The following is a 27853-nucleotide window of genomic DNA, read 5'->3' on the forward strand; positions in this document are numbered from 1 at the left end:
AGATGCTGCCATGGACCTTCTTCAGTTTCAGATTCCTGGGAAGAAACCTGCAGAACTTGCTCTTTCAAATTTTCTGGAGGTAGTGTATGTAGTTTTTCTCTGCTATATCTGTCCTCTTGTGGTAGAAGATAAAGATGTCCTTAACTGCAAGGGAAACTAGTCTCCCTTGCTGGCACAAACATCCAAGGTCTGTAATAAAGTCTCAGGGTGGCTGTGCAAGACAGATGTACAGCATCTCCAAAGCAGCATGGCACGTGCTTTATGTAGAGAGCAAGGGGTGGCCAGGAAACCTAGTTTCAAAATAGGAAGGAAAAATCCCCATTAGGATTCTTTTTTAAATGAAGTTCTAGTTTCTTGTTTTGGCCCACATAAGTCTAGCTTTTCCATACCACCGAAACACATGTTAAGAAGAATATAAGTCACAGAGCTGCAATTGAACTTGCTCTTCAACATTTGAAGAACTTGCACTTGTCCCTAAAGGCACTGAATCAAAAATGGGTTAACTGAAAAGTGATTTATAAAGTATGTTAGTTAAACTGTGGATATCAGTTCCTAAAAAAAATCTCTGCAACAAAGTCCACAGAACTTTTACCATTTCTACAATGACCAAGGACTTCAAGGTTGCAAGATGAGTCCATTTCCAATGAATCCTTGAACCCAATCCTAAAAGCTTAGCCAAGCAACAGATTCTAATATACAATGCCTGTCCACTCAGGATTTGATTTGTCAGATTCTCTGTTAAAACCCAGGTTGCATTAGAATATGGGCAATCCACAGTAATGCTATTTAGTCCAAATTTTAATAAAACAGATGCCAAATAAAAAGAGGCCTTTTTAACACACACTATATAGTTTTCTGCTCTGTGAAAAAAGGCAAAAGGTTTATATTAAGTCACAGTACTGTGAAGAAGCAATACATTTTTATATCCTGAATGTTTCATATAACTCCTACATCTAAGGAAAGATAAAAATACATTCTTAGCCTTGCTAATCTTTCACTAAAGAGTTCTTAGAGGCATCTTCAAAGAGAAACATTTTTAACCTCATTCTTTATAACTACTTTGCAGATAACAGTAGGAATCCACAGATTTCCTTACAGTATACAGCTTAGATGAATATCTGCTGCCAGGGGTTACATCTTACTGGGAATTGCTTGTATAAAATCGAGCCTTTATACTGTATATTAACAAAAGGAATCTTATTGCAATTACAATGTATTATGGCACAATTCTTGTGGACCTAACTTCATTGAAAATGGTTATACTATGCTAACTCCCAGTACTGTTATTCCCAAGAATGCCTCTAGGTCCCACATATATATAAATGGGGTGGGGAGTAGTTCAGAGTGTAGGACACACCCTGGGAAGTTAGAAAGGGTGACACAGAACAATCTTACTAGTGTATCACCTGGTCATTGGGTGATCTGTGATTGTCCATGCCTGTTATGTCAGCCATTTTGTCAGCTGGCAAACTCTCCCCAAGGAAGACATTTTGAAAATGATCCCAGCATACTTTGAATACTCCAAATGTTTCAAAAATGTCACCTACTGTAATCTGAGAAGTAATGAGTTTCTCCTCTTATCCTGCTTCTTGGGATTCCTTTAACTGAAGTTGATACTAGCTTATAGATTTTTCTTAATTTCTTAATATTTTATTAGCCCCTTAATTTAGTTTTGAATGTTTAAGTATTTAAGTATGAGTTGTCAACGAGATGGGTGGTGACAAATTCAAAAAATAAATAAATAAGTTTAACTTGTACCAGTATTTTATCACTGAAATCTTATTTCAGTATACTCTTATTTTGACATTTTTATTAAGGATCGTCCTTATACTTTTTATTCTGCTTATGCATCTATTTAATTGTCCCTTCTTGATTCATAATTTTTCTTATATTTTATAGTTTGTTATAAAGTTGCATTAATCATTAGTCAATAATCATAAGAAATCTAATTGATTGACAGAATCACAGATTAAGTTTAGGATCTTCTTTACACAATGTATTTATTTCAGTAAGCCACTTAATCCTTTTGTTTTTCTAGAGTTGATGATTTGGGGAAATATCAACTGGAGTTCTTAGCTGATCAAAGAGATAAGAATAAAACTCAGAAATGAGAATTTTTTTCTTAAGAACAAAATAGTATACCTTTTGACACTTACTCAGAACAAACATTAAAAGCAACATGGAAAGCTGGAATTTAGGATGGATTCCCCAAGTAATAATCCTTAAATAAGAGAAAATCTTAATGATGAGAGATTTTTTTTAAAATCCTAAAATGTAGTTATTGTGCTAGTGGGAACTATACATCATGGAGTCCCAGCATAAGTGGAGAATGACTCAGCATCTGTATAAATTTAATAAATAATTACTATCATTATAAACCATCAATTTTAAGCCATTAAGCAACTGTAGTTGCATGAAGTATAAAATCGCTATGAAAACTCCTCCAAATGGTAAGGAAGCTAATACACCCATTTACTATAATCCATACATTTATTGAATGGATCTCAGGAAATGACAGACCTAATCTTTACCAGCAGCAACTGTGACTAAGATTGTGGCGGATAACAGTTTAATAATCTTTGCTTCCAAATCGAAGACCAAAAAAGAGAAAACATTGTTGGCATATTTTAATTAGTTTAATTTAATAGTTAATTTTTATTTGCCAAAACCAAAAATGTATTTGATGTGTGGGTAAGTGTTCTGGTGGGGGTAGTATTTAGGATCATCAGCAGTGAAGAAAAATTTAATTCTGGAAAGCAATAAGGAAAAGAAACATAGTTTGTATCAGGGGTAACAAGGTTTTACATAGAACTTGAGAACACATAATGTGCCACTCTCAAAAATGGCACCTGACAAGGTTTATATAAGGATCAAAGGATTTATACCAACACACCAGCATGAAGTTCCCCAGCTGTAGCAATCTTCTCACTGGGCACCACATAAAAAAGAAATGCTTCCTTTGTCTCTGTGGTGCATAAAATAGAAGACTCAGCTTTACTACTGGGCTGATAACTGAAGCGCAAATTGTAGAACACTCTAGGTAGCTAAAAACAACCCCTGCTTTCACTGGAACAATTTACTGGAATGTTTATAGTTTCAAATCACAGAAATAAAGAGAGATCTTGATCTGAAGTCCACATATTTAAAAGCATGGTAAAAAGCACTTTAATGTGAAAGCACTGATGGTCTTGTTAGGAATCTGATCCAAACTGACCACAAATGAAGGACAAAAGCAGTAGATTCCTTTTTCACCATCTTTCAAGTAGTGGGCAAAATATCTTTCAGAAATTATCAGGTATGTTACATATGTGTCATCCCTTACCTTGTGCAAAAGAAAAAACAAACAAACCAAAAACCCACAATGCAAGTTAGTGAATTGGCAAGTCACAGATGGCCTCAAGCTGAGGGGAAGCCTTCAGGGACATGATGGACCCAATTAATAAAAATCAGCCTACAATCGCCATATGGAAAAAAGGAACTGTTATACTTCATGAGGCTCAAAAGGGGGTTTTCGGGGCGGGGAGAGATGAGCAAAGTTTGAGCAAACCTGATTCAGCCTCTACAGAGAGGATGTGCATATAAATTCAACGGCACTTTTATTGGCTATAAATAGTTGACTTTCAGCAAGTTTTTCTCCATTTACAGTTGTGATACAGCAAACAAAAAATGCATCAAGCAAAAAGAATGCATTAAATAAAAATACATGTTTTACTGAATTCAATCAATCTTAAAGCAACAGTAATATCATTTCCACACAATAATACATCTACAAATTTATTTCATTGAATATTTCAGCAAAAGGAAAAAAGGAAAAGACTTATTCTTGTCCCACTTTGCAAAAAAAGTTAGCATCACATTCATCTGTAAACCTTGTTGAAGTTATGCATCCAAATATGATTAAGTGACATTGAGTTAATCATTATAGATACATTGCCTTTCATAAGAGCGCAGCACACCTACTGTCCATGAGATGCTTAAAAAATGCACCTAATTAGCTATGCCCATTAACAAAACAGCTGCAATCTATTTAGTTATCATAATCTGAATCTCATAGAATTAGAACATTCAGCTGCTATTCCACAATTTTAAAAAATCCAATATATCAAAGAAGAAAAGATTCAAGTGGTTTGCAGAACAAGCTATCATGATAGTAAAAAAACAAAAAAACCACAGAAGATAAAAATGATGAATAAGAACATGACAACTGAACAGAGACTTCCAGTGCCAAGTAAGAATCAACAGCTCAACTGAGGAATATCAAGAAAGAGAGGAAAAAAACAAGAAAATTAAAATAAGGATGATGGAATAAACAGAAGAATACAAGTAGAAGGATTATTTTTGCATTATTGACTACAGCAAGTGGGTTGAGTACACTATATAGATCAAGCCAGAATATGGAATATATAAGGCTAACAGGATTGCCAGAATACCCAATTATACTTTTGAGGAACCTTTAGAGTGAACAAAAAGCTACTGTAAGAACTGAATGTAGAGAAAAAGAATGGGTCGGAATAGGGAAAGAAATAAGACAAGGAGGCATACTGTCATGAATGCAAGAGAAGACAGCTGGTATCAAAACTGAAGGTCAAAATATTCGCAAATTGAGATAAGCAGGTGACATCAATAGGCCCTTATACAGTCAGCCAACCATGATTGTGCCAGAATAACGAAAAGATGACAAGCTTTCTACAGCCTCAGCAATGCCTGGGTGATACTAGAAGACACTATAAATCACTGGTGACAATCTTGCCTTAAAGCATATAATGAAAGTTAAAAAGAAATGAGAAAAACTTTCCATTTTATGAGATTAATATTAACTATTGAGAATAGAAAGATAATGTCAGTCAAAATGCTTAGTGAACTTACAACTGACAAAGAGGTGAAGGTGGGCTCAAAAATAGATACGGTATGTTGGAGAAGCAAAGAAGAGATTAGTTCTGGAGAGGAAGACATGATATGGTAATTTGATGCAAGTGGATGATGACTAGAAAAGGCTACTATGCTGGGCAAGGTTGAGGGGAACTGAAGAAGGAAAGACAATAAATAAATTGGATGGATGAAAGAAATTACAGGACTGCCGTTTGAAGAGCTATAACTTATTGATGGACAGGTCAAGATAGAGCCTGACAAGATGGCACCAAACTATTTCATAAAAGCAATACCTTAGAAGCAGAGCTAATATACCAACATACTAATTTGCACTCCAGGCTGTGTCAAACCCAGGAAGGTTCCCAGAACAGAAACTTCTTATATTGGCCTGTATTTTAGATGTTATTTTAGTGCAGCATCTATTTAGTTACATATACTGTATAGGTATTATTAGATATTAGAGTGCTAGTTAAAAGAAGAAGAAGAAGAAGAAGTATTCTCTTTGTCCTTTCTGAGGCTCCTCAATGCAAGCCAATTTCAAAATCTCATTTTCTGTTCAAATGGGTAAAATATCTTTAGCAGTAGCTAAACAGCTGAAAGCTATTCTGCACAAACATTTTCAGGTGACTAGAGCTCACTGAGGAAACATCTTCACCTATTAATACAAAATTAGAGAAAAACAATTTACTTATTTAGATTCATTGGACAGATCTTTCAAGTGGAAACAGAGCTGATTTAAAAGCAACGTTAAAGCCCTAATTATTTATCAGTGTCAGTTCTGTCCCTTAGACACCTCACTCTGCAGTTCTTAAAAGGAATATAAGAAATTGACCATTCTTGAATAGGTGGAAAAATAGAAATGGAAGTCAAAGACAAGAAATTGCCAACTAGAAAACTTGTACTGATAAAAACCTTTTGCCTGGATTCTAAAACATTTTTTTTAAATGTGACCTGCTCCACAAATCTTCAGCTGAAAGGAAAATTTCCATTTTAGGTAAATGAAACATACAGAAGCAAGTATTGGAAGCAAGAGTAGAGGGGACTAAAAGGCAAAAGAAATGTTGATTTGAACACAGCCTGATATATTCTCCTCCTATGGCATTTTTCAGGCAACTACTACAAAGGTCAGTAATTTTTTAGAAAGTTACATATCACCCCTTCTCAATTTCACTGGGCTGGGAGCAGTGGCATCCAAAAAGAAAAAGAATAGGAGATCAGTGCCACTTTCATCTTAAGGACTGCAGCAGCAAGAAGAACATATGGGATACACTCGGATCCCTCTTTTCAAGTGCAAAACTATGGCCAGGATCTAGGCTACTCTTTTATTCATTCAAAGACATTACATCAACAGATCTTACAAGTACAACCAACCAATAAGAAAGGGCAAACATTGCCTTTCATCAAACTGGAAGGAGAGAATAGAGATCTTAGAAGCCAATAAATATATTCAGAGATACACTTCTGTTCATTTCTGAGTTCCCACAGTGAATCAGAGATGTCTCCAAAATCTAAAGAAGCCAGCAAGTGAGAAACAAAAGTTTGTCCCGCATGAAGGCTTCTCTGAGATTTACAAATAATGTCAAATCTCTCAGCCAGGATATACACTTCCTCTACAGTGGCAAGCTTCGTCCCCAGAGCCTAGCTCCAAGCAGAGAACTACAGTCACAACAAATCTGGAGCCTGCCAGGTCAGAGAAGATGGAATACAGCAATGCATTTCCCTCAATAGATAATGACTCAAATGGAGTTCCATTAAGGATCCAATCTAGGTTAGCCTGGCTCAGTGACAAGCAAAAGAGGAAATGGGTATGGAGCCTGGAATCCTGATTTTGCATGTGGTGATTTGCTTGGTTTTAGGTAGAGATAACTAACTGCTGTGGTGATATGCTCTAAAAAACTAGAATCTTGCCTTTGTCAACTCTAACATAACTTAATCTGGTTTGGGTCACAGTCTCCTTGTGATATCATTTTGACACAATTGTCAAAAACAAAACAAAACAAAAAACACCTCCCTCTCCCAATCAGTGTCAGAAATAGAGATATTTTGCACTATAAGTACATTTCTTTGAATTTTGAATTCCTCAGTCATTAGCTCCTCAGAGAAATTATTTAAAAGCCTGATAGCTGAGAGGATGATATTTTGCAGCACAACCTTACAAGCCTGCAGCTGCAGGGAGTAGCGCAGTGCCACAACTACAGAAATGGGCCATTTAACCTTCCCAACAAATGGGCCACCTATATCCCTTATATTTCTGGAACACACATATATCACACACTGATAGATCTACCACTAAAAATACCAAATATTTTCCCAAACAGAGAATGAATGACTCAAAGTAGCTGGGGATCTATGAGAATTTCAAATGAGGAAAGGTGGAAGAGTTGCAAAGAACTCATTAAGAGAAGAACATGATGCAAGGCTGTCTTTTCCAGTCTGGTGCCCTTTGGATGGGCTGGTTTAAAAATCCCATCAACCCACTTAAGCCAAATTTGCACAATAAATAAATAAATCTTCAAGTTTGCAGTAGTCTTTTATAGCAGTGTTCCTCAACTTTGGAAACTTTAAGATATGTGGACGTCAACTCCCAGAATTTTGCCACGGTTGAGAAACACTGCCCTGAAGGGATCCAAGCAGTGCCATTTCTGGAGTTTCTCTCCACTAGAAGGTGGTAACAATACACAATCATGGGTTCTCACTGATGAGCTCTGCCTTCAGCCTGAGGGAATCAGTTGCTCTGGCCTCACTTAGGTAAAAAACAACATTCCTGGTTGTTTCAGTGAATATTTTGATTTTAAATTTTATTTATTTAATTAATCAATTTTGTATAGCCACCCATCTCAGCCATGGCTCTAAGTGCAAACAGTGATAAAAAATAATAACAGATACATATCCAAAAATTAAAACGCACAGAAAACCAATAATCATCAGCATAGCCAGGAAACAGGTTCCTTCACAAAACCTGGGCCCAAGCCATGAGCCCTGAACCAGGTTTTTAGGGCCTTATGAAAGGCCAGCAGGGTTGGGGCCAAACAGATCTCTGGAGGGAGTATGTTCCAGAGAGTGGATGCTACAGCAAAAAAGGCTCTTCTTCTGGACGCCACCAGCCAACATTCTTTAGCCGACAGGACCCAGAGCACGCTCATCCAGCCGGACTGGACAAGACGGATAAAAACAATGGGGAGAGACAGTCTCTTAAATAACCTGGCCCCAAGCCATGAAGTACTTTAAAGGTGACAACCAGCACCTTGAATTGCACCTGGAAGCACACCAGCAGCCAATGCAGCTCACGAAGTTGTGGGGTCCCATGTGCCAAATAACCAGTACTATTCTGCAGCAGTTGAAGCTTCTAAATGTTCTTCAAGGGCAGCCCCATGTAGAGTGTATTGCAGTAGTCCAGATGGAAGACACAAGGGTATGTGTAACTGTGAGTAGGGCCTCCCAGTCCTGCCACACAACCCGAAGGTGTGTAAAGGCCCTCCTAGCCACAGCTCCCACCTGCTCTTCAAGTAGGAGCGGGAAGTCCAGGAGGACCCCCAGATTGCACAGTGGGTCTGTCTGAGACAGTGCCACCCCATCCAGGACCAAAGATGGAAGATCCCTGGCACTGTATTTCCAAACACCAAAGCCACTTGGTCTTGCCTGGGCTGAGCTGAAGCCTGTTGCGCCCCATCCAGGCCCCCACAGCCTCCAGGCACTGGGACAGGATTTCCATGGAATCAGACAGCCTGGGGTAGAGAAATAAAGCTAAGTGACATCAACATACTGGTGGTACTTCACCCCAAACAATCACATGACCTCACCCAGCAGCTTCATGTTAAACAGGAGGGGAGAGAGAACAGAGTCCTGTGGCACCCTACATAGTAGAGGCTGTGGGCTAGACCTCTCTCCCCCCTCCCATCAACTCCAACTGGAACTGGTCACGGAGGAAGGAGGAAAATCAGCACAACACAGTGCCACCCACTCCCAACCCCCAGAACCAGTACAGAAGGATACCATGATTGATGGTATTGAAGGCCATTGAGAGGTCAAGAAGAGCAAGGATAGAAGGATTATTCCCATTCCACTCCTGCCAAAGATCATCCAAATACTGGTTTTGTCTAAGTGATTGGACCAACACTGCTTTTCCTCCCCCTCATTACTCTGCATTTTCCCTTCCCTACTCCATTCCACTTCTATAGTTAATCATCTTTTTCTGCCAAAAAGTTCAGCATGAAGAACATTTTGCCATGCTAAGAATTTTTAGCATGGACTACAACACTAATTGCCAATACCTGTGAGTCTCAGGCAGAGGCACCAAAGAATCAGCAGAAACAGGAGTCAAGATAACGCACACTGGTGTTTTATAGTCACAGGGATAATTCCTTATTTAGAACCTGAAAGCTTGTCAAGGTCCAAAATTAGCTCTGAGAAGATAGAAACTGCACTTCTCACAAAAAAACAAATTGAGAACCAACAGCTAGAATACTTGCTCATTTATACCAGTGAGTTACACAAATCAACTCATTTTTTTTTAAGGATATATTTGTCAAATCCTCAAATACTACATTACAACCTTGAGAAAATTGGAGCATGCTGACTGCTAAACCAGTATTGTTCAGTCTGATAGCGGATACGTGGTTGGGATAGCCACCACATGTTAGTGGCATCCTTCATTCTTATATTCAAAGAAATGCTTTTGGAAAGTGAAACAAGTCCTGCCACATTAAATGTGCTGCTAGGATCACAAGTAGCTAAACCTTAATGTATGCAATTGTGGGTGTGTTGATTGTTGTTATTTATTGGTTTAAGGCACCTCCACATCACCATCATTTTCATTCCCCAACCCTGAGAAGTATTTTCTGACTCCATACAGGCCTCATTTGCCATTAATTTTGAAATGCCATATGAGCCAACCAGCATTCTCTCCCACAAACCAACAGGAACATGCAAACATCAGCATGTCACCAAACATACCATTTATCTCCACAAATGTAGTTTATGTTCCACTTTGATTTTTGGAAAAACATGAGTGGGCAGGACCTGCAAACCCACTCAAACAAACAGACCAGGGACTTGAGTGTGGGGCCAGGAGGTGGCTCAAATCTCTCAACTGGAAATGTCTTTACTGTACTGCACTGGGTAAATCCAATCACCTAGCTATATTCAAGGAATCATGGTTAAAACCAACAATGGCTTAATGCAATGTGTGATCCCAATCAAATATAGCATTAAACTGACTGAGTAAACAAGTTCCCCAACTTGTAAAAATGAACACATTTATTGTGATCTAGCCACCATGATACATTAAGTTATACTGCAGTTTAACTTAGCATGCCATCTAAACCCAGACCATGGGCCAAATTATGGGTTACTGTAAACATGTTGTAAACTAGCTTCACTTAAATTACAGTTAAGGAAACATTAGTCTTCCAGTAAAATGATCTGAAGAGAAAAGCCTGCTTCTATTGCTCCCACTTTGTTTTTCAATTTTCCCACCAAGACATGGTGGGGCTTTATTCTGAAAATAAAAAGGCTGGAAAGTTTTACCCTTAGCCCTCCCTATATATGGTAGCTCTATCTTTCCAGAAAATGCCAACCAAAAAGGAGGACAGAGCACATTCATTGGGTAATGCTAAGGAATATTTTGCATGTTGTACAAACATTGTCACAGTGTATGTTAGCATCAGGGACTGATTTTAAACATACCTCTGTATCCATTCCCCCCACCCCAACCCGCCAGTATACATTGAGGGAGCGAGAATGTCATATACAAGCTATCTCCAAGGAAACTCAATTTTTCATAACAAATATGTTGTTCTTTTATCAGATCTCAGCTCAACTGAGCTATACGGTGAAACCAAATTTATCAAGTGGATACTGCATATCAACAGTATGCAGTACCAGAGGCTCTTAGATGAAATGGATTATGCCGATCCTTTCCAAGTCTGGGTTCAAAAGATGGCCCTGAAGAATGATCTATACCAGGAGAGACAGAATGACTGCAATCCTGTGGACACAGAGTGACCCCTTGATGTTTTATGATAACATCCACCACAGTATCTTGTTGATGTTGGGGTTTGGAGGTATCTTCTCCTATTTCTCTCAGCATGAAGAGAAAGTATTGTTGGGAAATTTCTGCTCAGATCATTAGAACTGTCTTGTCTTCCATTTTATTTACCATCTAAATGAAATCACACATAAAGAACATTTGCAAGTTTGGAGCTAATTGTCAACAATATGCTGACACTCAACTATATTTCTCCTTATCTACAAACTCAGAGCTGGTCAGAACCTCTGCGTATCTCCAGGCTACAAAGGACTGCTGGATGCCAGAGAAACAGCTGAAAATGAATTCGGACAAGATATAACTGATTCTGGGGGCTAAACTTCAGAATATAAGGGCACTCCCCTTTAAAGGTTTTTAGGCTGGGGTTCCTTCTGGATCCAGCACTGATAATAGACAGGGATGTTATAACTGTGGCCAGAAAGACCTTTTGATTTCAGATGATAAAGCTGATGTGTCTGTACCTGGAAGAAAGACACTTGGTTTTGACGACTCATTTGCTGATTTGACAACTCATTTAGCATCTTCCCTGAAAAAGAGTTCTCTAGAACTTAAAAGCTTGTATGTTATTTTGTGACCTTGAGAGGATCTAATAAAACCAGCATCCTAATATGTGTCGGCAGAGGGTTATGACAGCATTTTAAAGAGGTTCTGGGAATAAGTCACTTTGTTTCAGACTACCTGCTTGTCTGTTGCTTTTATCCCTTGTTTCCATTCTAAATTTCATAGCCTTATTTAAGATCAGGATGGAGGCAGGTAGGCTACAAAATTCCATTCTACTCAAAATTCCATTGCCCCTTTGCCCAATTTCTTGATTTTATATAATTGTGGCACAGCCAGTTTTTACCCCACTATGTAACACATGGAAAATAGAGTAGCAGGTAAAACACTTCATATACTAGTGATCATTAATTGTTTAATAAATATCTATTTCTAGGCTTCCATACAATGCATCTCCTTATTTAGATTTTTCATGACACTTACTACACAACTGTTTTTCCTGTGCTACAAATAACTGCTCATTAGAGCTTCCTGGACAATCAAGGAGACTCAAAAACCACTTGGGTTTATTCCTAGTTCCATCTTCTCCTTTGAGAAGACTTGAAGCTTCCATTTCAGTCTTAGATGAGTTACAATTTAGTGTTAAATCCCTACTGATTTATAATAACTATTGTCTACTGAAGCAAGCCATATTGATAACCATTAACTGAATTCAAATAGAATGCTAAGCCATAATAAAGTCTGTTGATTGAGCATTGTATGTGAGCCAGGCTTCTATAATTTGTTCAGTAAAGCAACTGTAAATCAAACCATTTTATACATCTTATGTAGTATGATGTACAAACCTAGCTAACTGTAGCATATTCAATAAGCAGATTGTAACCCACGTATGTTTGATGGGCAGGTAAATAAAATAAATAATGCTTGATTAAACAAGTCAAGACTTAATATGGCAGCCAAATCTAGCAAAATTCTACATTAGGAACAGAGAACCTACAGCCTTCAAAAACTGCTGAATTACAACACCCAGGAACGCCAAATGCTGGAAAGGATGTTCAGAAACCTCTGAAGAGCCACAGGCTCTCCATCAGTGGTCTAGCATGATCAGTGGTCATTCTCAGTATTTCCTACATTCCTAACTTCCAGACACTAATTTAACCCACTAGCAATTATTTAAAACACAACAATTCAAGGCAGAATATACCATGTTGGTGTATTCAGTAATATCAATAGTTAATTATATTACTATTGTACTCCTTTTCTATTATGAATTGGGGATATTAATTGCATTTTCCACATCAAGCAACACAGGTATTTTGAGCAATGTCTGATTATTAGCCTTTAATAAGAAATCAACAGGAAGCTTAAAAACACAGATTGGGAAGTGAGAATTTTTTTTAAAAAAAAGTTATTATAGTATAAATAAAAAATATTTATAATATATAATATTTAGATTGTTGGTTACCAAGACCTTAAGAATTAGCCAGCTGAAGCCACCCATCTTTTGACCATTTAAGACCATTCACAGTTAAATCTGAAACAACATTCATGCATGTTTATATAATATATCCTTCAACCTATGTATCAAATATTCTTAAAAGCTTGGTAGCAGCAAGAGCTAACATGCACTCAAATTACTACTATTCTAATATATATCACAAACAGTTTTTAATGGCAGAGGGATATTTTCAGAAAATCTGCAATTTATCTCTTTTAGAAAAGAATCTTTAACATTCACAATTGTATTTGTAATATTAAAAACAGTTCCTTTTTGACATGGGAAAATGTTAGAGGACCAGTATAATAGCATAATATAACAGCATAATAGCAGCCCAAGACGAAGAGAAATGACTGATGAGCTCCTGGTTGAATTCCCACTTTATCCACAAACTCTTTTGACAGTAGTAGAGAAACTGCCATCATTCAGTCTCGCATCTTACAACAAAAGAGAAACTAATCTGCCTTAAAAGGAAGCAAGACCTACCTTGGAGGGATATTCTGAAGATTGCTTATATTGAGGTAAATTTAAACATCATCCTTTGCTGTATTTTGTGTGTGTGTGAGTGTACTGTTTTAGTATGTTGCATAAACTCAAATATTTTAATTCATAAACTATGATTTTATGGCACAATAGCATTTTATATTAACCCAGCCATTTTCATTTATAAAATATGATTCATGGCTTAATGAATTGCATGAACTTAGCAAATCGTAGTTAAACACAAATACATATACTCAATCCAAGAGGACCACCCTGTAGTTCCATTTGACATGTGCGCCAGAATTCAACCTTTGGCTAAAATTATACACTCTGCACTGTAACAGCAGATGGGCATCCAAAGAGGGGAGTAAATGTTGTGACATCATTGTGCAATTGATGCAAATTATGTAATTTACATAAATTGTGAATGGAGGAGCACAGAATCATAGTAAAGTAAAATCATAAATAAATATATCAATATAGAGTCACAGTATCAATAAGGACCAAAAAAGTAAATAAACACAAGTACACATGAATGCAAAATTCAATCCCTCTTCAGTCCTCAAAGGCCTTCTGGAAGGCCATCAATAAGGTGGCTGACCTGCCCTTGAGAGGGAGGCTATTCCAGGAGTTGGGGCCACAATTGAAAAACAGTCTGCAAATCCCTCCTGAGACTAGGAGGCTCTCAAGAGGTTTTGCCTGGGCTGGGTCACTTCTATCAGAGAAGCAGACCTGCTAAGGTCAAGGCACAGAGGTCTGTTTAGATCAAACCATCCCTTTGAATTGTACCTGGAACCCTACTGGCAACCAATGTAGCAACCACTCCATTTCCCTTAATAAAATGAGAAGCCCCAAGCCATTGTTCCCTTTAATCATGGCTTGTTTGAGAAAGCCACAATGGCTGTTTTCACACAACCTGGTTACTAAACCAAAACCAAACAAACCACAGATGTCTTAGAGGAAAAGGATGCAATTTCTGCTAGCCCAAGGCAACCCTAGGCTTTGTGTTGCACGTGTCCAAAAATGAATGGGGAGAGGTCCCATTTTGGAGTTGCATTCAAGAATTTTGAGTGAAATGGGTTCCATAAGAGTGTGCAAGTCTTAAGACACTCGTTTCTGCCCTTTTAAGTCTTCCAAAATGCAAAAACAGGTGTCAATTTTTGACCATATTCACTCTGTGGGCTTCAAAAGAAATACTGGAGATATTGGAAGACTGCACTAAGTACAGCTTGGAGACCACGTGCAATGTATGATTGGCTGTTATGAAAATGGGTTGGTTTCTATAAGCACTGTGAGCGCTGTAAAGTGCAAAAGAAACATCTTCATGAATAACCTTGCTCATTAAACCAGTCTTCTTACCTGGTATTAGAAGCTACTAATTACAAAATTAATTTTGTAAAAGGAATCCAGAGAGGAATCAGGAAATTACAGAGTAGCTAACATAATACCTGCTTGGAAAAATGATGGAAAAGCAACAATTTACAGAGCAAGAGCCATGCTGAAGATAAATCTTACAGACTTCTGACTGGGGCAATTACTTAAATTACTTTGAGGTTCTGTTCATACAATATAAGCCTTGGTTTGTTCAAACGCAATTTAGTGAATAAGCCACAATTGGCTCAGTTCACATTACAAAACTATAAACCATAGTTAGCAAATCACACTAGTTTGGCTTACACAACACAATCACATTTTACACAAGCATGTTGTGCACACCCAGAAAACTGAGTGAATTGAACTGAATAAGCAACAGTTAACCACAAATAAGCAACTCAGGCAAACAGAGTTTGAACTTCATTGCTAAAAAAATTAAGCAACCCAACTAAGGCCTCTTACTTGGTTTTGTCAAAGGCAGGAAGCAGAGACTGTACACATCTGGTCGAGGATAAGCAAAGAAGAGGCCAACTTTGCAGGTGACACCATATTTTGAATGCCTAAGTATCATAATAAGACAGGTGGCAATAAAATAGTACCCAAGGTTTTATGCAAGATGGTGTAAGGGAATCAATTACTTTAGGTTGAACAACCACAACTCTTTTGTCTCTATTCACACATCGTGCAAAGCTGTAAAGTGATCTTTCATTATTAATTTACTGCAATGTGTCAACTTAATTCTTGCATTTTGTTGCATAGCTTAGTATGTCATGTAAATTCAGCCAATTCTGGTTTGTTCAATAAAATGTAATTAAAGAAATAATGGCTTAATACAAAAACTGGACATAGTCAATATAAACAATTACAGGAACTGAGTTGTGGTGGAAAGCACAATGAAACAGAACGCCATCTAGTATGCAGCATAATACAAAACAGTTAATTCCATACTGTAGATCAGGAAAGGGACTGACATTTTAACTGCTTGTGTTATTATCCTTAAATAAATACATAGTACCACCATACTAAGAGCCATAAAAGCATGACTCTTTTTAATGGCTTTTATTCATACAGGCTTCTACATATGCAAACAACGCAGGACAGAGGTACCAAACGCTCAAGATTTCCACGGCAGGGCTTGCTATTGCTTGTGTGACTGTCTCCGGGTTTGGGTTATCTTTTCTCTCTCTCTCATTCTCCAGGAAATACAGGCTAGCAGGTTTATACGCTATAGCCCAGCCACGTAATTAACTACGACAAGTTAAACCTCTGGGCTAAGTTGAGGCGTCTATTAAACGCAACCTTCCCCGTGCACTTTTTACTCTAACTTAATTTGGGTCAGCTTCCTTCCGCTGTTCTTGAAACAAACGCGACCAAAACTTAGGAACTCCCGTCGCTCCCCAGAAGTCAAAAGTTTCCTGCCCGAGCGCAGCCGGGCGAGACGCCGCCGCTCAGCTACTCCCGCGCAAGACAGCCGCTTCGGCCGGCATTTTCACGAACCCAGAACCGCTTAAAGGGGAAAGCGGCGGCGGGTGCTGAGCCACATGCGAGTTTTAAGACGCCTGGGAAGCCCCCGGGGCTCACTCCGCGCCTTTCGCCCAGCTCCAGCGACATACGCACAACCCTCACTCGCATCCCCCTCGACTCTCCGCACCCTTATAACGGTTTGCTGCAGCGGCGGCCAGGCGGTTTTTAACTGAGGAGAGCTTTCCTTCTCACAGACGAAGCCTAATGAACGAGGTTTGTCTCTCCTTGCAGCGCCCAAACAGTGTTCTTCGGGGGGCCAGGGCTGCAAACTTTGGGGTGGGGAGGAGAGCGGCGGGAGGCGAGCGGCGCCCTGTGAACTGTTGCTTCTTTCCGCCGCCAAAGCCGCGGTCCCTTCGGTATAAGCAGGATCGGGGATCCCCGTGAGGAAGGAGGGGAGCGCTTTCAGGGGCTACAGCGGTTGAAGAAGCTTGCAAAGCAAGTGTGCCGAGGGGGGAAAAGTTTCGCTGCTTCTGGGCTGTCATCGCCACCACCCTCTCTTGCCTTTACCTGATTGCATTGGGGGCCCGGCTCGCCCTGGAGCTGGAGCGAGAAAAGGGTTATTAGCCGCTTGGTAATCCCATGTCCCTGAATTTGCCGGATTCCGTTAGGGATGCAGGCTCAGCAGCTCCTGCTCCAGCTTAAACCTCAGCCGGGAGAGAGCTCAACAGCACAGCCACATGGTTACTGCACTTCTCGAGCTCCGTGCAGCTGATTATATACTCCCGACCGGTTTCATGGGCAATGTAGTTCCCACCGAACGAATTATACCGCCGTCAGCCAGCCGATGGAGTCTCATAGGAGGACTACCGCTCCCAGCATGCTCCCGGCTGGAAGGACGGGCTGCTCAAGAGGCTCCACAAACAGGGTAATGTTTCTCTGTCAAATCAAAAGGAATGTTCTGCAAGCGGACGGCGGCAGCTAAAGTTTTCCCTTCACGGCCATTGGTTGAGCCCTTTTTTCGCCCTTCTCTTCCATCTGCCGCTAACTAATTGTTCGGTCCAGAAACAACAGCCCCCCCCCCCGAACCCGGTTCCGCTGTAAGAAGGAGGGGAGGAAACTCTTGTGTTTTCATTCAGTTTCATAAAACAATTTTGTGGGGAGTTTCTCTCCACCCCCATCCCAACCAGACGTTTTGTAACTTGTCAACTCTTTTCTGAACTTCCTGGAACAAGCCAAGAATTCTGACCATCTGTGACATCATGAAAGACTGTGACAGTAGCATTACAGAATTCAGTAACATAGATGTATAATGTTGATTATGCACCATCAAGTCGGTGTTGACTCTTGTTGACCACACCAATAGATTTTCTCCATGATGATTGGCCCCTAACCTGGGCTCTCAGATCTTCCAACAATACATCCATGGCCACTGAAACTGAGTGCATCCACCTTGCTGCTGGTCCTCCTTTTTCCTTCCACCTTTCCCAGCATTATAGACATCTCCAGAGAGTGGGATCTTTGCATAACGTGTTTGCAGTATGATCATTTGAGCCTGGCCATTTGTGCCTCAAGTGAGAACTTTGGGTTGATTTGTTCAAAGATTCATTTGTTTGTTTTCCTGGCTAGCCATCTCATTCTCAAGAGCCTTCTCCAACACCAAAGTTCAAAAGCATCAATACTGTTTCTATTCTGCTTCTTGAAAGTCCAACTTTCACTTCCATAGAAGATCACAGGGAATACCACTGCTTGCATTATTCTGATCTTTGTAGGACATGTATAATAATAGAAGAACTCTTTTATACAAAAGTGATCAGCAGCATAAAAGTTAGTCTATGAAGCAAACTAGTTAAACAATTGAGAAAATTGGGGGGATGTGTGTGTGTATATAATGTAATAATAGGTGGACAATGTCCAGGAGCTTTCAGACTTCTAGGATGTGCTTTTGCAATATGACAACCAATGGTTTGCTTAACTGTGGTTTACTGAATTGATCCAATTGGCTGGTTTGCACATCATATTGAATTATAAACAAATCTGGCTGGGTTCAACTAGAAAGTCACATTGCAGCTTAGCAAGTTGTGTGAATTTAGTCTGTCATGCAGTTCCCTTAAAATACTAATTTTACAGGCAACCCAAATTATTGCTTCTTCCATTTACATTTTTTTTTAAAAGTTTTTCTTCCATATTTTCTTACCATTGCAAATCATTAAAAACAGCAGACAAGCTGGGCTCATGCATTATGTTAAGACACAAACCTATTCAGAGTGATAAGAACCAAAAATGATTGTGAAGAGATGTCCAGAAATCTTTCAACTGGGTGAATGGTCAACTGAATGGCAAATGCAGTTCAGTTTGAGTAAGTGTAAATGATGCATGTTGGAGTAAATCCCCTAATTTCATATATACATCAGTTGGGTCTGAGATATATAAAGCTATGCATTATTTGTTGAAAGTGGATTAAAAACAATGTTCTTCTCCCTGTCCCAAAACACTAGGATCTGGAGTCATCCAATGAACCTGGTTTAGAACAAAAAGAAAATACTTCCTCACACAGCACATAATTAACCTATGGAATTCATTACCACAACATATGTTAATGCCATTAATCCATGGTAGACAAGTCTATCAGGGTCTATTGGTCCTGAAGGCTCATTGTTACTTCTGGGTTGGTGGCAGCTGTGAAAGAATGAAGGCTTGGCTTTAAGAATGAGGAAGGAATGATTGCACCATTAAGAGAGGAGTTGCAAGATTATTTTATTGTAACCTACAACAATAAAGACCACTCCTGGAATCCTGCTGCATCTATTTCTTGACCCTGCCTATCTTGAAGGGCTGACAATCTTGAAAGCCTATCAGAATTTCTTTCTTTCTCATCTTATATCAAACAAAATCAAGGCAAGGTTATTTTGAGCTTCTTTCTCATACTTTCCTCAGGGCTGAGTTTTGTAAAACTCCTCTCTTAACACTTTGATCATTCCTTTCTCCTTCCCAAGGCCAGGTTCACATTCTTTCACAGCAGCATTCCTCCAAATGCCAGCTGCAAGGAAACAATGGCAGGAGAGTAGTATGTCTCTATCTCCTGCTTATGAGCATCCCAGAGATAAATTGGCCACTTTGAGAAATGAAGTAGTAGGATGGGTCTTGGCAGGATTCAGTAGCACTGTTCTTATATTTTACAAACAATGATTGGGTTCAGGCAACATGCGATGCCAAACCTTGCATGTAATTTGTTTGGTTTTGGCTTAAAATTGTGTGTGAACCCAGACTGTAAACTAAACTGTAAATATCAAACAATACATGTTTGATATTTGTTTGATTGTCTGATTGATAGACTAGATTTGTGTGTTTGATTCCAGGTCCAATTCAAGGTGCTGGTTTTGACCTTTAAAGCCCTCCATGACATGGGACCGGGTTATCTGAAGGACCGCCTCTCCCTGATTACATCTGCCCATCCCATCAGATCCAGCAGAGAGGGCATGCTGCGGATCCCATCAGATAGGAAGCTACATTTAATGGGTCCAGGTGCCAGGCCTTTTCTGTTGTGCCTGCTTTATGGAATATCTTCCCCCACCCCCTGAAGTGAGGCTGGCTTCATCCCTTTTGACTTTCTGGAGGTCTCTCAAAACCTGGTTGTGCCATCAAGCCTGGGGACCTCAGGGGACTGTGAAATAGTGAGGTGGCTCCATGTCATTAACATCTACACTTTGCCCATTTTTCCCCCTTTTTGCCTGTACTTTAGTTTTATAATAATAGTTAATATAGTTTTTTTTAATAATAATTGTGTATATATATTGTTTTTTTGGCTCTATTGTATGTGCCCAGAGTTTGTGAGATGGGCAGCTATATAAACTTGATGAATAAATAAGCATGCTTCTCATGGGATATTTAACTATAGTCAGTTAAATATAAAGTAGATGGCTTCATTGTATACCGACACTGTTGTTCTAAATGAGTCACAATGTTTTCTTAGCTCTGTTCCACAACATATCTTGGGATACTTGGGATAAATCGATGACATCATCTCGAGTCATAGACAGGTGCTTCTTGTGAAATGATTCCAGGATTTCATAGTGAACAGATAAGCAGAAATCCACTGACCAGTACACATTTTTTACATGGTGGTGGATGCAAAACCTACTATTCCAGGAATGGAAGAATTTGTACCTTTTCCAGACCACACCTACCTTGTCATTCTGAGGGTAGTTCTCATGTTTTACAGAAGTTTATCTTCTTCACCTGAAATGGATGAACTTTTAGAATACCACCAGAGCACCTCTAACAGAATACCTCCTCCTGACCTCTAGAGTTCCCAGATAAACCACTCTGTATATGTTCTATACTTGTTACAAACAGTTCCCAATTACATACTACAAGAAGAGATTGTGTTTCAGGAACTAAATCCAGGACCTTTGGCACATCCACAGCTGTATCCCTGTGCATGACCAATAAGGATAGGAAGAAGGGTCATGTGGTTTGCACCTCAAGATCAAAGGTAGCCTTACACTTACAGTAGATATTTGCTACTGATATATAAAAGTATTCAGATTGTTTCACTTACTTTTGGCACCTAATTTTGTTTTTACATATCACTGTTTTATTTTTTATTATGAGTAAGGGTCTATTACATGTCTACTATAAGACCTAAATATGAAATTCAAAGTATTTACTACATTTCCTTTGTTTAAAATGATGTATTGATTTCTTGAAAATATTTATAGCTTGCACATTATCCAAGCATCCTATGGTAGATTATAATCCAAAATCAAGTAAAAATAAATATTTTTTAAAAACACAAAAACGGCATTAAAAGAACTGTGAGAAGGAAATCAAATTCTTCCCCCCATGTCAGCAGGAAGTCAAAGCTTCCCATTTGTCTCACCCTACCACTGTTTATCTTAAAAGCAATCAAGGCATATGACTAAATTATAGTAGGAATGGGCTCACCTAAAAGATTAAGACATAACGGAAAGAACCAAGAGCCTTCCACCCTAGCCCAAAATTAAATAACTAAAGACCTGGCAGGAAGGGCCAACATTCCTTAAACCCAAAAAATCGAATCATAAAAAGATTTCTTCCCAAAGAGATCTACATTCCAATTAGACAATATCAGATAAGGCAAACACAGGAAACCTCAGCTCAGTAGAGTGCCTGACTGTAGAAGCTTCCTAGTCAATTGCTCCCTAGTCAATTTCACCTGCAGCCCCCTCTCCTGGAATCCCGGCTAATTACCTTTTCTAAGAAATCCTACAGGCACCTTTTAAGCATATTCCCTATAAAAGGGGATTCCTGAGAAGCACAGATGCAGCTGCCCTGACAGCTGATCCTCTTGTGTATCTGGCTTTCTGAAATGAAGTCTTTCCTCTCCCTCAAACAACCGCCTACCTATGTGTTTATTCCTGGCTCGGAGACGAACCTCATAAGTTTGCATTCTAACAGAACAAAAACCTCGATGAAGCTGTGGTCACCTCCTGAATGTGAGAGCAAAAAGCCAGATTCTCACCTCCTCCTGAAAGTCAGATAGTGTCAGTGCCAACCTGACTTCCAGAGGAAGGACATCCCAAAACTGAGATGCCCAATAGAAAAGACCTTCCCCTGCTACTCCACATAATGCAGTCTCCCAGCCCTGGGACACTGTGGAGCTTAAACTTACAGATCCTAATTGTGAACCAGGCAATTCTTCAGTATCTAGGTCCTAAACAATTAACAGTCTTAAAACTTGTTGCTAAAACTTTGAAGTCTGGCTGTTAATATACAGTATAGGAGCTAGAGTGCTTCCTTTAGGGCTGACGTTATGTGATCTCTAAAGCATATTCCAAAGAACAGCCTCACTGCTGTGTTCTCGCTAGCTAATGTAGAAGAATGTGAAGAGTTTGGGAAAGTACCAGAGGAATGTTAGACATAACCAACACATGGAAGAGGAGTTTGTTGGTAGCTTATCTCATAAATGGCAGCTCAGTTCAGGCTGCAAAACAGCAGGGAAAAAGTGATTCAAAGTGTTGAAAGAGCCCCAAAGAACTCACTAATAAATGAAGGGTGGAGGTTCCTATCAGTTGCCAAGATTCTTCACCCCTAATTCTTGCATTAAAATTCCTTATCAAAATCAGTATGATTCTTGCTTCCTGTGGTTGAGACTTGACAACTGCAGCTCCTGAGTCAGCTTCAAGGGCAGATCCATACTTTTCTCCCCCAAATAGAAAGTTTCCAGCGTATGGGCAAATGTGGCCAAGCCATCCCTTTCCACTAAGGACTATAGCTGCCAGACCTAGCACACTTTGAGTCACCTTCTGTGCAGTCTCCTTCTGCCTTCCGCATAAGTGTATGGATTCAAGTAGGAATCTCTGATTCTTATGGCATGAAATGTTGTTTGTTGTGTTTCTATGCCACCAGACTCAGAAGACAATTCCTGGGAGTTTACAGGATAAAACATACAGATAGTAAAAACAAGGAAAACACAGAACTACCATAAAACAGTGGGTACTTTCTAGATCTAATTTCCTTTTGACTTCATTCTTTATTATACCTCCCCATCACATTTCATGCTTTTGATTAAGAGGACACACACATGAAAACTGTGTCATTTTAAAAAGCTATAAGATTTGTGTTTTCACTGCAGCAGACTTACATGAATATCATGTAATTATTACTTGATTATGTATATCAGTTGCTGGAGGGAACAGCAGGAGAGCTTTACAACCTGAGAATTTTACTTCTAGCTCTCTAGAGAGATTTGACTGCAAACAACATGCTGGCTAGATGGACCTTGCTTTGTTACACTAAGGCTTTCATTTTATCATTTCATGGCATTTTTCCTACTGGAAAAATGAACAGGTTGTTCTGTGTATTTCACATAAGGCAACAGCATTATCAGTCCAATTATTATTACAAAATATAAATGAAATTTAACACAATCTGATCCCCAAAGCAGGCTTGGCTTCCTAATTAAATTTGAATTCATTGTTTTTGCTTAATCTGTTTTCTTTGCTAAGAATGTCACAACACTGGTGGGTCCCAAACAGATAAAAGGAATCCATGCTTACAAAAGTTAGTATGTATTCCCAACCCACTAGAAATTTCCAAGGCTATGGAAACAAACTTTGTTAATACGTTTCTATCCAAATTTCTAAAGACAACAAAACATTTCTAAGTACTCATTAAAAGAGGCCTCTTTTAAAAGGTGCCCAGAAGAAATGGAACTGACTCCCTGGTCTCTGTCTTGGGTATAGATTGGGCTGTTGGCAGACTAGTTATATGTAGTGGGACCTGTGACTCACTCTGGTCTGTTTGTTGGGGACCAGGGAGTAGTGGTGGGGTATGTGTGTGCATGGATCTACATACAGCAGTGTAGTGCCCCTTAGGCTGCCAAATGCCTGGGGACAGGAGCAGTCTAGGGGATTGATGGGGTATGTTGTGGCGAGTGACCGAGCATGGCTGGTTGGAAGGGGTGAGTCTAGGTTGCAGTGAGTGGCCTGGGAGAGTGCGGATCAGAATGAGGTGGATTTGGTGGAAGGGAGGAGAGGAGAGGAGAGGAGAGGAGAGGAGAGGAGAGGCAGTAACATCAGTGTAGTGATCAACAGGGAAATATATGGTGGGAATTTGAGAGCAGGCCACACACAAGAATGGCAGAGCCTCCAGATGAGTGTGATCTCACCTTCCAGACCCTAATACCAAGTCATTGGGTTCTCAGCAGCCCTGAGGATTGGCTGCTATTATTGAACATCATATTGGTATGTGATAAATCTGTCACCATCTATGTTTTTTTTGCCAACCTGGTGTATATAAACAAGATCTGTCTGGGCTTGAAGCGGGAAGTTTCCCGGTTAGAGATGTGCCCACTGGGGCTTTGAATTTTGTTGTGGAGCTAGGCAGCCTTAAATACCTTAAATAAATGAATAAATATTTTGTTTTACTGGACAAAATAAATATGCTGTTTTAATTATGAAGATAATTTTACATGCTCAGCTACCACTATTAACTAATGACATTTTCTTTGGTTTTTAGAGCTAATCCTGCTATTCTAGTATCTGTGATCACCACAATTGTTTTCTTAATCATATTCCGTCTCTCTTTTAGGATTTGTAATGAAACACAGCTAATTGGTTTTTAAACAATTTATGTGGTACTAAGCACCACTGATTTTAATAAGACAAGCAGAACAAGTAACTTGATATCCTCCATTAAATTTTGGATTATTACTCCTGCAATCCTTGTCGTTTGTCAGTTGGGTGAACTAATGGGAATTAAAGTTCATAATTTCTGGAAGATACCAAGATGCCTTCCCTTGATGATGGCTTCCATGTAAGGCAGACAAGGTCAGTACAAGCTCTTTTCAATAGCTGAGATCAGTCTGAACCCTACCTTGGATTAAGTAGGCAGACTATATACATACAGCATGTATACAATATGTGCAAATTATATAAGTTTCCATCATTTTGCTCAACAAGTGGTGCAGGCAAAGTTTCAGCCAAAATCCCACCATCATATCAGAATGCCACGGATGAAGCAAATGGCCAGAGCTAAGTTATTTGCCCACTCCTTTACTGTGGTCATCCAATTATCAACTGAGAGATTTCACACACCAGTATTAATCAGTTTGCTGATTGCCTTCTATTTTGATCATATTGCAGCCATCTTAATGATGGCTGGCCAGCTGGTACTATGTTTTTTATTTAACAAGTTTGAGAAATCCTCCATTGCTAAGTTTGAGAAAAGAAACAAAATGCATGGCATGACTGGGCAGGAGCCACAGGAGACAGGATCAGGGGAGTCAATCTCCATCCACTTAAGAATCCATATTTCTCCCACATTTAACATTGATTTATATTCTAAGAAGTCTTTCTAACCCTTCACACTACTTTAAGAAAATGTATAGGATATTAAGGAACTTGGCAGGCACAACTCAAGATTCTTTCTGTGTAAATCACAGGTACCTGTTGGGAAAGGTGGATTTAATTTCCATATTTTCAGATTTATCATTGGAGTTTATTTTAGCTTCAGTTACTAGTTGGAGTAAAAAACTTTTTAGCCTCAACTTCAAAACTCATACGTGTCCCCAGTGAATTCTGAGAAGTATTGAGATCCTTCTTTGGGGATTATATTGTTTGTGTTTCAGACATTACATATACAATTCTTTTACTCCTGAAAAGCTTAAATTTTCAGATAATTCCTTTTTAAAAATAGCTGATAAATCTGTCTTGAAGACTAGCCTTTCATATCATCGCTTTGGACCACCTTAGTTATGATGTAAGTTTTTGAAAACTTCTGCAGAACTTAAAACAAAACAAAACCTGATTTACCTAAAAGTGCTTCTTGCCATTTTATTCAACCTGAGGAATTTTGGTTTGGTTGGTTCTAACACCATTGCTGCTGCTGCAGTCTCACAGTTGTCACAGGCATCAATTGAGGCCCCTAAACTAGTAACTGACTTCTAAAAGAAATGGAAGAAAGTTTATTAAATTGTTATTAACATGAACTACAGAATAACAAGTGTGAATGCTGTTTCTGCAAACCAAAGGAAACCAGGTGCACCTCAGAGAATGCTTGCTAAGAAGCAATTCAAAAGTTTGGCTATTACCTCACATGGTCTGAATTTATTTTTGCCATATTTTGGCTGAAATCCACAACACTCTTAACATGAATTTAGCTTAACTGGTCAGCAATGCATATGTTCTGATTGGCTATACTCCCAGCATCTGAAACTGATAAAAGCATCGAGATCTGCAGACTTCTTATGCGTAGGAGGACGGCCAGAATAGTAACTATATAATATCAGAAAGACAAATCTACATCTAGCTTGTATACTCCAGTTTCAGTGACTCTGTATCCACTGATACAACAGAAATGTGTTAAGTTCCATGTATCTGAAGCCACTTACTCCAAATATTAAATATATTAGGTTTTTTTAAATAAAAAAAACACTATTGTGTATCAATTTTCTTCAGTTAATAAGCAAGACATCTTATTAAGTTATATTTTAATGTGCAGCCAATTTGGATGCACACCTAGATGCGGATCCCTATTTGCGTGCTGATTATTCTCAGAGCCCTTCACCATTGCTTAATTATAATTTTTTAAAATGCAAATGTAAATCACACTCCTATCATGATGCAAGGCAGAATTATGCTTTGATTTCAAGATATCCTTCTGTTTTAAAAAATATTTTCCCAGGTACAGCTTCCCAACACCTCTACATAGTGAGCTGTATATAATGCACACAGCCAGAAAATTGCATTTCGTCATGGTATCTTAGAAATATTTATTTAGTAAAATGAGGGTTGTTTTTCTCCTCCCTTCAGATGTTTCCCCAATGAAAGAGATGTGAGTGTGAGAACATTCTCCGTTTGCTCTCCTTTATCATGTATTTATTAAACACAGAGAGGAGGGATGGGCAACTTTTGAGGCCAATGAACACATAGGAAATTTTGGGGAGATGTCCTAGTTATTCTCATAAAACTGCTGTTACAAAAAGCTGGATATTTGATAGGTCATAAATGTGCATTTCCCTTTAGTCTCCCCTGGATTTGTTTTATCACAACTTTGTCTTTTGTGTAGGCAGGTGGACATACCTTTCAAACAAAACCACCCAAAATCATTGAGAGTCACATACACATTTGATAAGTAAATAAAACACTAAGTTGCAGCCATCCGCTATTTTTTATTATCAAAGATTGTTCACAGGGCCCAGCACCATTTTACTGATACCTGTAAATATGCTATAGGCTGGAACTTTTTTTTAATTAAAAGAATTTTAATCAGGAATTTACCTGAAGAAAACTGGCTGGTCTTAAATATAGTATAGATCCGAAGATTTCTACAACACAAAGCTTAACATTTAAGTCTGTCAGTAAACTGAGCAATTTTCTTTAGCATTTATTTATTTATTAGTTCAATTTCCAAGGGCACCCATTCACCAAATGACATTCTTATTTTCTTAAGGTTATTAAATCATAGGTTTCAATATCTAAGGTAAAAGCAGTGATTTTCTTTCATATCATTTATACAACACCAAAACTGTTTGGTTCATATTAGTTTAGATTCATAAATCATTAAGACACGTGATTTGCTTGTATGGGGTTTAGCACATTGCGTGAACCCAGATGATTATGATTTAGTAAATATGGACAAAAATTAATACTATAAAGATTTTGTATCTGGTATGGTGATTAGATTTTCTCTCTGCTCCACATGCTTTTATCATTCTCTGAAATTTATTGCTGGGAATTAGGAAGATACATGTATGTATGTATGTATGTATGTATTATTATAATTATAATAATAATAATTATTATTTATTGGATTTCTCCCCTGCCCATTTCCCCCACAATAGGGGACTCTGGGCAACTTACAGAAAACATTAAAACTATAAATATATCTAAAACACATAATACATCCAAAATTTAAAACAATACTAAAAAAAAGGAAGATCCAAGAGGATGGAAAATCAGGCTGCGGAGAGCTGGCCACTGTGGGGCTAGCCATCCCCCTGCTTGAAGTATTCCCTCCCCGCCCCAGGCCAAGTGGCAGAACCAGGTCTTCAAGGCCCTTCAGAAGGCCAGGAGTGAGGGGGCCAATCACACCCCTGGGGGCAGAATGTTCCAAAGAGCGGGGGCTACCACAGAGAAGGC

The 27853-nt window shown here is 38.9% G+C and overlaps 1 protein-coding gene across 4 annotated transcripts in view; it reads right to left on the reverse strand.

Annotated features, from left to right (window-relative positions):
- Positions 1 to 16974, reverse strand: part of ITPR1 (inositol 1,4,5-trisphosphate receptor type 1) — a 265258-nt gene extending 248284 nt beyond the window's left edge. For all 4 annotated transcript variants that reach the window (XR_015794923.1, XR_015794924.1, XM_088134326.1 and 1 more), the window contains exon 1: positions 16800 to 16974. The gene's annotated coding sequence lies outside the window, so the exon portion shown is untranslated. The remainder of the gene's footprint in view (positions 1 to 16799) is intronic.
- Between the last annotated feature and the right edge of the window lie 10879 nt (positions 16975 to 27853).

Source organism: Python bivittatus, unplaced genomic scaffold, assembly GCF_059951505.1.
Source record: "Python bivittatus isolate LINGU-HERP-01145 unplaced genomic scaffold, Pbiv_v1 ctg000080_np1212, whole genome shotgun sequence".
NCBI classification, from domain to species: domain Eukaryota; kingdom Metazoa; phylum Chordata; class Lepidosauria; order Squamata; family Pythonidae; genus Python; species Python bivittatus.